The following is a 12,011-nucleotide window of genomic DNA, read 5'->3' on the forward strand; positions in this document are numbered from 1 at the left end:
TTTTTCAAGTTGGCAGCCTGAGGTAGGACCTGATGCTTCAGAAGATTGGTAATGATATATCAGGGCAATCACTGATTCAAAGCATGGGTCAAGTCATAATTGTATGAAAACCATTAACATGGTGGCAGCTCTTTGGGGGCCTGGTTAAATATGTTGGTGGTCTTGATCCAGTTCCTAGCAGACAAATGTCTGTTTAACAGAGACTTTCAAAATCAACAGAATTAGCACCTTTTTCGAAGTCTCAGCTCAAAGGACAAGGATTGAAAGTCTCTGTTTCCCAGACTTGGTCCCTCTTGAACAGTAAATGCACTGAGGCACATTGCAGGGGTGGTGGGTGAAAGTCTGCAATGCTCTGCTACATTATGTTTGGTGGATAAAAAGAGGATTTTAGTTTTAAGAGCTGGCAACTGCTATGGGATTTGGGCACCTAACTCCTTAAATTATGTTAAAAATACAGCCATTTTAATAATAAAATAATAAAACACAACTTCGGAGTCACATGAGATCCAATTATAAATTACCATCTAAAAGCTACTTCTAGAATCAAGCATCTGCCATGATGATCAGAAACCAAACTGATGACTCATGGTTTAGTCTCCTCAATATTTAATTTTCAGAGTTGCTGAAGGCTTGTGACTCTCCCTAAAAGCCAGTGGGATCTGTGATTGCTCAGCAACTGTGAAATTCACGCCAACTTTATTTAAGTGTGTAACTTTCGGCACTCAGGTTTTCAATTTTTAGTTCATATGCTATTACTGTGGACCCATCCACACATTCACTTTGCCTAGCACTGAAATGAAACCACTGTTTGGGTGAAATGCCCAGCACACAGCACTATATGAAATGAACAAGCAGATTGTATCCAGCTGAAACTACAGGGGAATTTTACGCACACAAAACACAGTTATCTAAATTGGAAAGCCGCAAGTACATCAGCATTATCTTCACTTCTCTTACAAAACTGCATTAGGATATTTAATTATCTTTTTCACATTAAACAAAGGAGGATGAAACACCGATACAGTCAACGATCATCCAAAAGAGAAAGAAAACAACAGCAATTACAGTATTGATAAGAAGTCAATACTATGAGGAAGGTTTCATTACACTCTTAAAAACATGGGGATTAGCAACATAGGATCAGACCATAGAACTGTCTAGTCTAGTATCTCTCCCTTACCACAATGAAGTCTCCAGAGTGAATGACCATAATTAAACAGGCCACAGTCTCTGCTATAAATAGTGTTGGTTTGACTTTTGTTTTCTATTTCCTCCAACTTTGGACAATATGTGATGCATCAGTGAAGGTGTGAAAACACCCTAAAATGCACGGAGGGAACTGTGCAATGCACCACTTAACTTAAATAAAGCAGAATCCTCCATATCCTATTAGAGCCTAGAAAGCCAATCCATTTTCCCATGAATGACATAGGAGCCACCATCCTTCTGGTGACCAAGTGATGAATTAGAAATGAAGAGGACCAGTTATATCAATTCCATACGAGCGAAGGAAGGTCTTCACAGTACTTGTACTACTGCTTTATGTGAGCTACTTTCAAACACCTAAAATGCTGGGGCATCCACTGCTTCAGCTGTCTCTCAACACTTGTGACTTAATTTTCTGCAGGAGAAACCTTTAAACGGAGCAAGGATGATCACTCTGCCTTCACAGCACATTTGCTCTCTAATAGCCTTGAGATGGGGATTCAGACACAGGTCACCTGCTTGGCAATACAGAGCATTACTGTTAGGCCAATGGGCTACACGTACTCTCTTTGAAAAACTAGCTTATTGATAATATTTTTTTTTAGAACTCACAATTTTATTCTAAAACACCTCAGGCTTTATCCAGAAATTACAGCATTTTAACTTAAAAAACAATAGGCTATAGAGTAAAATGTAGGACTTGATTCTGCGACCTCACTCATATGGAGTAGTAATTTACTTCAGGAGTAGGTCCATTGCAATCAATCATGCGACTTAATGAATTAAGTGTTACTCGTTATGAATAGAACCAGTTAAAAAAAAAGCAAACATTTTTAATAACTGTTTTTATTTTTTGCAAACGTGCAATTTTCAGTACATTTCTAGTTGTGGGTATGGTTGGCAGAACTGCGCCTTAGAAAACTATTCATCCTACAATGCCAATGAAAGTATACTGTTAGACAATACATATTATGTTCATTGCATCAAGCCTTGTTGAAAAGTTTTTGATTCTGGAAGTACCATCTATTTGGCAATTACAAATAGGCACTGAGTGGGAAAAAGAAATATAGAGCATTGTCTTTATAAGCTTTAACAGTAAGGATAAATGAAGATCTAGACATTAGGGGTCTTTCCTCTCCCCCCTGAGGACTCTCACATTCAGGAGTACTGCATAATTTTAGAGTAAATTGAAAAAACATCACAGACACAGTGGCTGTGGTATGACAATATAGGCTGTTTCGACCTTCAAGTTTCAGTAACCGAATCTAGGAAAGACCTTTCTATGATCTTATGAAATGCAGCCAGTAAAACAAAAATAGATATAGCAGAAGCATAAGTGCTGGAACCAGGGGTACTGCCGCACCCCCTGACTTGAAGTGGTTTCCATCATGTACAGGGTTTATAGTTTGGTTGAGTGAGTCTCAGCACCCCGACTATACAAACTGTTCCAGCACCCTGACCAGAAGCGGCCAAGAAAGGAGACTGATACATTTGATGGGAACTGCTGACCATTGTAACACTGTTGTCATGTTAAAAATATGTATTTAATTGCTAGGTTCCCTCCCACCTTTATGTTGCATAATTTCAATTTGAAGGTTTTTCTCAGTGATGCAGTGCTGCCCAGAGGGCTGGAATTAAGCAGCAGGCTTCTAGTATGTTAGCATATGATAACGAGAGTTGTACTATTGCTCATCTTACTTTGCATAAGAAACAATGGGTGAGAGCCTCCTCCCAACTCCAGACACTTTTTTTTTTGCAATGTGAAAAGAGCCAGAGCAGCATAAAGGGGTCCAGAAAGCCTTGCTGAAGGCCAGGAGAGGCTTTCTCTGGCCCAGAAACAGTGGAAATCAGCCAAAAGGACTGTCCCCTGAAGGCCCCCTTCCAAGCCCCAGCACAGGGCTGAGCAAGGGGCAGGAGGGACATGTCGAGGCAGAGCTCCAGTGCTGCACAGATTCTGGGCTCTGCTGTGGCTCATAGGGCAGCCCAAGGAGGTTGTTGTAACTCATGCCTTGTCTACATTTATGGTGGCATATAGAGTACAGGCACTGCACATGTAGGTACACGCTGTGGTGAAAGGCATGCTGCATCCTGTGCTGTGTAGCTACGTGTGGCAATAAAAAGCTCTGGCCAAGGGGAGACAGAGTGGAAAGGCTGGCGGAGGTATTCGCTTCCTGGCAACGCTGCAGACCCAGATTCGAGACCCACTGGGCCTCATGCTAGCTGTGCAAAGTAAACCTGGGGTCTGAAATTCAAGCTGTCTCTTACTGGCTCATGCATTGTGATCAAAATTACTGAAATACCTCAAAAAGGGGGTTTACTTCAGATTTCCAGTTAGGTAATATCGCCAAACTCATGGGAATGCTTTTTGTGTGTGTGTGTGTGTGAAATGTCCAGCTTGATTTCCAGCTTAAGAGGTTCAATATAAGGAAATGTATTTATAAAAAAGGTCAGAAACACACAGTACATCAAACCTTTTGAGATTTGCCCATCATGAATAACAAGTAACAATTAAATTTAAGGCAGAAGAACATATTCTTAGGAGTGCTGTGTACATGTCTGCCCTCTTACAGTGTTTGATCAACAACCTGCATGATTGGCGCATTCCAATACCCGAGCTATAAATATGTACACTTTATGTTTGTACAAATAGCAAGTGAGTGCTAGGTAGAGTTGTCTAATAAGTGAGGCTTGATCCTGAACCATTCAAGTCAATGGGAGTTTTCCCTTTGAATTGAATGAGAGCAGATCAAGTCATGAGTGAGCAAAAGTCATTTAGTGGTGGAACAAGTTCTCCCCTTCCTCCCCAAAATATCTATTGACCTAAAAATACATACATTCCTACAACAAAGACAGTTAGAAATGAAAAATGTGTGAATCTGCGTAGGGGATCTGAACAGTTCTGACAGGAAGTGTTTACTAATGTACTCAGTACCAGCCCTGAGAACAAAAGGTAATCTATGTCAGTATCCACAAAGTAAGACCAGCTGGAGGATATGTGGACAGAAACATAACAATGAATGACAAATGAAAAATGGAGTTGAAGGTGGAGAAGCCTGTTTCATTCAGTGATCGAAAACAACTTAGTTAAATTTGAAATACTCTAAAGTTATGAAGCAACATAATTGTTTTGACTTTAAGAAAGCTGCTTTTGAGAGCAAGATAATGGCCCCGTGTAATTTTGATTAGCATCAAAATCACTACCTATTAGAAATCTATGGCCAAAAAGTAGAAACAAATTGGAAATCCTGCAAACGATGTTTGAATTCTCCCAATTCAAAACAAGGGAGAAAAGGCAACTGAGGTGTGACTAGGTCCTAGTGGGGAGCCAGCTGTGGTCACTCAATTAGGATGAACTGTAAAAATGGGGCAGACAATCCCCATAAAGCTGGTGGATATTCCAGTACTTAGATTTACCAAGACAGCATAAAACAGCTTATTTATTACCTTACTGGTTACTCAGAAGTCCAAACAACACAGTTCCCTTAAAGTGATCCAGCTTCAGGCCTCCATCCAGGTACCCATGTCAAATAGGATGAAAATCTTATTTCATCATATAAAAGAAAAGGTTCTACCAATCCCAAAGGACCGGACACATTACCTCCCAGGTTATTGAATGTTTCAGATCTTACCCAAATACATGCTACAGCCAATTCTTATTAACGAAACTAAAATTTATTAAAAAACAAAAGAGAGAGTGTACATGGTTAAAAGATCAATATACATACAGACATGAGTTCAATTCTTAAAATTCAGATTCATAGCAGAGATAGTGAGCTTTGTAGTTGCAAAGACTTCTGTCAGAAGTAGTTCTTAGGTTATAGGCCAGTGTCCCAATATCATATTCAGGGCGTACCAGCATAACTGGGACCTCAGTCTTGCGACTCAAACTTCCCCTGATGAAGCCTAAGCAGACCTGAGACAACAGAATCAGGACCCAAGGATCTTTTAGACAATTTCATGTATTTTGACAAGTTGGAGTTCAAAAGGTAATTAGCATGACTTTGAAGGAGGTCCATCACCGGTACTTAGCTATAGGAATTAACATAAGAACTATTCCCTTGAGGAGTTCAGACCACTTTACAAAGTTACAATTTGCTTGTTCCTCCACCATTCACAGATTATTTGCTATACATTTCAAAGAGAGATGAATATAGAGATATCCCGTGTTTATAATTCATTTAAATGATAGGATGTTCTTTCGACCTCTGAAGTATCAGAATACAGCATAGACAGGGACTGTTGATTACATCATTGACCCTACTCATGCATATATAAATACACAAACATTATCCCTCCACATGTCTTTTGAGGGTTATTTATTTTGCAGGATGTTTAACCCTTTCTAGCCATGCGTCACATGAGGCTACTGTAGTTATGTGAGGATGCAAGGTTTACTATAAAAGATAAGTGGAAAGAATTAAAAATTATAAACCATCTGACAAAACAAGGATTGTGAGATTTATAAAAATATCGCAAACTGCAGACAGTTAAAAGGATGTTTAGGGGGCTCAAGATGAAAAAGACATTTCTGCTAACAACAAAGAGTTCTGCACATATATTCATAATGCATAGAAAGTAAAAGATAAAAATGACAGTAGGGAATTTCAGTGAGTGGATAAGGAAATGGAAAATTTGTTAAACAGTTATTTTGCAACTGTCTTTACAGGGATCATATTTTCTGATACAGTAGGGGAAGATTTATACACTATGCTCAGCAGATAACAATGGAGCTGTTTGCACAAAACCAAATGCTTGGAAGGTAGACAAAGTAACAAATTCAGATCATCTTATCATCATATGTGTTAAAGGAAATGAGGGTACAAATGATGGAATTATTTTGTTTTTGGAATACAGATCATTCCTGAGGAAAGCAAAGTGGAAAATGTAACACCTTTGCTTAAAAAGTCCACAGTAATATTAATGGTACTAAAATTATTATTTATTTGTATTATTGTAGCACCTATGAGCCCTAGTTATGGTCGAGAACCCCATTGTGCTAGGTACTGTACAAACACAGAACTAAAAGATGGTCCCTGCCACTTACAATCTAAGATCTCATTCAGAGATCTGAGAGCACTCAACACATTTTTACAAACTAATTGTAAACCAAACTGTTGGCCTCTTTTCTGGTTGCTTTGCACTGCTGCTGTATTATATATTTATAGGGCTCTAACTGAACTCTTACTGACCATTATATAAGTATACATCAGTTCAGAGCATAGATGTACCACCATTCATAGTGTGGTCTGATGGACTAGGCATAGTATTGGGAGCCAGGAAACCTGGGTGCTGTTCCCAACTGTACTGCTGATTTGCTATGTGACTTCAGGCAAGTCACAACCCTCTCCTCATCATATTCCACGTCAGGTGTTGTTAGTTACATTTACCTAACTTTGTAAAGTGGTCTGAACTCCTCAAGGGATTAGTTCTTTAAAAAAAAGCAATGTGTTATTCACATACACAAAGGGACACAATTAAATTAAAATTAAGCAGCAAACTGAAAAAGAAAGGGTTGTGGAAGGTTATCTTAAGTCTATGAACTCAGAGTAGAGCTACAATACCAATAAAAGCAAACCAGACACTGTTGTCCATTCACTGAGGGAGAGGAAAAGGAAAAGACGTGATACTACTACTGCACAATACACCTGCTGGCCTTCATCTAGAATATCACTCCTCCTTAGGAAAGATATTGTTCTGACATGTGTGATTCCATGTGGCTAAGACTACTTCTTCAGAACAAAGATGAAAGAAATTGAGTTTATTCTTAGGGTTCAAGAAGCCATGAGTTGACCAGAGAGAAATATTCAAACTGATGCAGGAATGGAAAACAAAATTAACTGTTTATTCTGGCAAAAGAAATTTCCAGCCTCAACAAGAAAAGTAACAACTGAGCACAAAAGAAGATGGAGAGAATCCTGGTCAATAACAACTGTTTAGAACTTGAAACAAAGACCCTGTGGTCAAAAAGCAAAAGAATGTGAATATTATTAGAGATGGGGTATATAAAGCTATTGATTGCTTAGGACAATTTCTGCCTAGGTTAAAAAAGGAAGTAGATAATCTGCCACAAATGTTGGTTTAGTTGAATGCTTTTAATGGAGGTACTACCAAAATGACAGTGTTCCACCGCTTTCATGAATATCATTTAATATTTAATGGGTTTTTCCAGAGCTCGTTCTATGGCCTATGCTACTCAGTCCACATTAAGCTTTTAATGACCCTAAATATTTGCAAGGAAAATGAAACTAAGGAAGTACTATAACTGCTACAAAGCTTTGTGATGTAGCAGAATGGAAGCAGTTGTAGGGAATAGTCACTGCACTCAGGACAGCTTCCTCCACAAAACAAAACGGAAATTCAGAGAGTTGTAAAAGCAAAGTTCAGAGAGTTTTTTTGAATGTGTTCAAAAAAAGAGATAAGGGGCTTCTCTATATGGTGCTTGTGACTGCAGTGGGGGTGGGAACGCATGGGATATACATTTTTGTTTGCACTAGTGCCCACGTGGCTGAGGCTGGCACACACTAGAAGTTCCCTAGCGCACATCAATCTATTCCCATTTCAAACTGTACTATCTCAACGCACACCAGGGAACTTTTAGTGCATGCCAGTAGAGTCCATGTAGCCCAATTATTGCATGACACACTGGTGAGGACTAAAATTTACATGCTTCTGGTGCAGATTTAAGCACTGTGTGGACAAGCCCAACAACTCTGGGGTACATTTTCAGAGGTGCAAAGGGTATTAAGAGCTGGGCATGTAACAGTCCTTTGTGCCTTTGAAAATATCCCCCTAAAACTGTACCCAAACTTGTCAGTAGAAAGAGACAACTCACTTCCTTGTTGATGGAAAATGTAGCTGTTTTGTAAAGTGAAATATGATTAACAGCTGTTAAAAAAAGAGAGATAGCACTGATGGATGCAGTGCAAGCTACCCCACACCACAGGCATGGCTCCAGCCTGCTCTTGTACAGTCACATCTTCACTGAGCACGTAGTTTTGTTCCCTTGCTCATGCATTTCTTGACTCCTGCCATGCCTTCCACAAGCCTGTACACATGAAGCACGAGCTGGGATGGCAACCTTTGTAATGTTCACTAGGTCCTGGACAATTCAACTCCTATAAAACGAGCCAACACCAAACTTTTTGACTTGCTGCCAAGCTACTGGACAGGATGGAAAATAAAATAATCCAAGGTGTTGTGGGTGCTGATGGAATTCATGTTAGCCCTGTCAAGTACAGAGAGTTTGCAGTTTTTTTCTCAGTCTGGAAGAAGTATAAAGATATTAACTAATTATTTCTGCAGTAGTCAATTGTCTCACACTGAATATCTAAGGCTCAACATCACAACATTTTTATTAGTTGAGAAAGTCCCTTTGGATTGGAAAGACACCAAGGGGTTAGACAGAGCAACACCCTTTGCAAGAATGATTTACGAACACAGACATAGCACTGCTCAATTTACTTAGGCATTATGAGTCTTCCCAGCAAAGAGCCTCGACGTGAAGGAAAACATCCTTTTCACTGGCACTGGGATGAAACAGAGAAGTCTGGATCTGCAACTGAATAGCTATGCAATTTGTTATGAGACAATAAATGGCAACTGAAATTAGAAAATCAAGCAACAAATGGCATTTTAGCCCTGAATACGTATAAGACATATTCATGGCACCCTGTCTGCTTGTTCTTTGTGGGGGCATGGTACTTTACGCCTTCCTCCTGTACTGGTGGCCAGAACACTTAAATGATTGACAGTGGTCTATTCCTAGCTTTGTTCAAATGGATCATTCCTTACTTTACAAAAGTTGCACAAAAGTTGGGTCTTATATATGAAACATTTTTTTCCTTCTGGTAAAGTTATGAAACCTCATACGTTAAGAGAACTTACAGGTTGGGAGAGGACTGTATTGAAAAGTGAACAGATCAGACACACCTCTGCGAGGGTATTAACAAGGATTAACAACCCATAATGTATTCATTAAAAGCTTATGGATAACTGGAAGAAATAAAGGGAATTTGAGGTAGAGGAGATGTGGTCCAAAACACAAGATTTGCTCAGTTCTGTGCCATCTCGATTAAGCTGCTAGGAATCCAATTGAAAATTCGGAATCAACTGCATTTAGCCCTAACCAGATTGGCTATTTTCTTCTAGCAATCGGATGACTATTTGAGCATTTGAGTTTAACAACAGACATGGAGGCATACCTCTGCTAACGTCATCAGGTTCCTCATTTTTTTTTTAAACTGAAATTCATAAAGAGGTCACCACAATAACTAGAGCTTATTTTCCTTGTATGGCAATGACTGTGTTGCTGGGAGGATAATTTTCAAACTCTGATGGTGATTTTCCAAGTACACTAGGCCCTGGTTTACACTAAGAGTTGAGGTCGAATTCAGCAGCGTTAAATTGATTTAACCCTGCACCCGTCCACACAACGAAGCCCTTTTTTTCGACTTAAAGGGCTCTTAAAATCGATTTCCTTACTCCAGCCCCGACAAGGGGATTGGCGCGAAAATCAGCCTTGCTGGGTCGAATTTGGGGTACTGTGGACGCAATTAGACAGTATTGGCCTCCGGGAGCTATCCCAGAGTGCTCCATTGTGACCGCTCTGGACAGCACTCTCAACTCAGATGCACTGGCCAGGTAGACAAGAAAAGGCCCGCAAACTTTTGAATTTCAATTTCCTGTTTGGCCAGTGTGGCAAGCTGCAGGTGACCATGCAGAGCTCATCAGCAGAGGTGACCATGCAGAGCTCATCAGCAGAGGTGACCATGATGGAGTCCCAGAATCGCAAAAGAGCTCCAGCATGGACCGAACGGGAGGTACGGGATCTGACCGCTGTATGGGGAGAGGAATCCATGCTATCAGAACTCCGTTCCAGTTTTCGAAATGCCAAAACATTTGTCAAAATCTCCCAAGGCATGAAGGACAGAAGCCATAACAGGGACCCGAAGCAGTGCTGCATGAAACAAACGCTCCGGGTCAGAGCCCCAAACATTCCACTTCTATGATGAGCTGCATGCCATTTCAGGGCGTTCAGCCACCACTACCCCAGCCGTGTTGTTTGACTCCTTCAATGGAGATGGAGGCAACACGGAAGCAGGTTTTGGGGTTGAGGAAGATGATGATGATGAAGTTGTAGATAGCTCATAGCAAGCAAGCGGAGAAACCGGTTTTCCCAATAGCCAGGAACTGTTTCTCACCCTGGACCTGGAGCCAGTACCCCCCGAACCCACCCAAGGCTGCCTCCCGGATCCGCCAGGCGGAGAAGGGACCTCTGGTGAGTGTACCTTTTAAAATAGTACACATGGTTTAAAAGCAATCATGTTTAATGATTAATTTGCCCTGGCATTTGCGGCTCTCCTGGATGTACTCCCAAAGCCTTTGCAAAAGGTTTCTGGGGAGGGCAGCCTTATTCCGTCCACCATGGTAGGACACTTTACCACTATAGGCCAGTAGCATGTACTCGGGAATCATTGTAGAACAAAGCATTGCAGTGTATGTTTGCTGGCGTTCAAACAATATCCGTTCTTTATCTCTCTGTGTTATCCTCAGGAGAGTGATATCATGCATGGTCACCTGGTTGAAATAGGATGCTTTTCTTAAGGGGACATTCAGAGGTGCCCGTTCCTGCTGGGCTCTTTGCCTGTGGCTGAACAGAAATGTTCCCCGCTGTTACCCATGGGGGCGGGGGAGGGGGCTAGCCATATGGTGGGGGGAGGCAAAATGCGACCTTGAAACGAAAGCACATGTGCTATGTATGTAATGTTAACAGCAAGGTTTACCGTGAAAGAGTGTACCCATTGTTCTATAAAATGTGTCTTTTTAAATACCACTGTCCCTTTTTTTTTCTCCATCAGCTGCACGTGTTTCAAGGATCACAGGATCTTCTCCTTCCCAGAGGCTAGTGAAGATAAGAAGGCAAAAAACCCGCATTCGCGATGAAATGTTCTCTGAGCTCATGCTGTCCTCCCACACTGACAGAGCACAGACAAATGCGTGGAGGCAGACAATGTCATAGTGCAGGAAAGCACAAAATGACCAGGAGGAGAGGTGGCAGGCTGAGGAGAGTAAGTGGCGGGCTGAAGAGAGGGCTGAAGCTGAAAGGTGGCGGCAGCGTAATGAGAGGAGGCAGGATTCAATGCTGAGGCTGCTGGAGGATCAAACTAATATGCTCCAGCATATGGTTGAGCTGCAGGAAAAGCAGCTGGAGCACAGACCACCGTTACAGCCCCTGTGTAACCAACCGCCCTCCTCCCCAAGTTCCAGAGCCTCCTCACCCAGACGCTCAAGAATGCGGTCAGGGGGGCCTCCGGCCACCCAGTCACTCCGCCCCAGAGGATTGCCCAAGCAACAGTAGGCTAGCATTCAATAAGTTTTAAAGTTTTAAACTTTTAAAGTGCTGTGTGGCCTTGTCCTTCCCTCCTCCACCGCCCCACCCGGTGCTTCTCTCCTCCATCACCCCTCCCAGGCTACTTTGGCAGTTATCCCCCTATTTGTGTGATGAATTAATAAAGAATGCATGAATGTGAAGCAACAATGACTTTATTGCCTCTGACAGCGGTGATCGAAGGGAGGAGGGGAGGGTGGTTAGCTTACAGGGAAGTAGAGTGAACCAAGGGGCGGGGGGTTTCATCAAGGAGAAACAAACAGAACTCTCACACCGTAGTCTGGTCAGTCATGAAACTGGTTTTCAAAGCTTCTCTGATGCACACCATGCCCTCCTGTGCTCTTCTAACCGCCCTGGTGTCTGCCTGCATGTAACCAGCGGCCAGGCGATTTGCCTCAACCTCCCACCCCACCATAAA

At 41.6% G+C, this 12,011-nt stretch overlaps 1 protein-coding gene across 3 annotated transcripts in view; it reads right to left on the reverse strand.

The window, feature by feature from the left end:
* The window catches only part of RBMS3 (RNA binding motif single stranded interacting protein 3), a 910,338-nt gene that overhangs the window by 137,345 nt on the left and 760,982 nt on the right, over positions 1-12,011 (reverse strand). The gene's annotated exons all lie outside the window — the stretch shown is intronic.

This window comes from Natator depressus, chromosome 2, assembly GCF_965152275.1.
Source record: "Natator depressus isolate rNatDep1 chromosome 2, rNatDep2.hap1, whole genome shotgun sequence".
Taxonomy (NCBI): Eukaryota; Metazoa; Chordata; order Testudines; family Cheloniidae; genus Natator; species Natator depressus.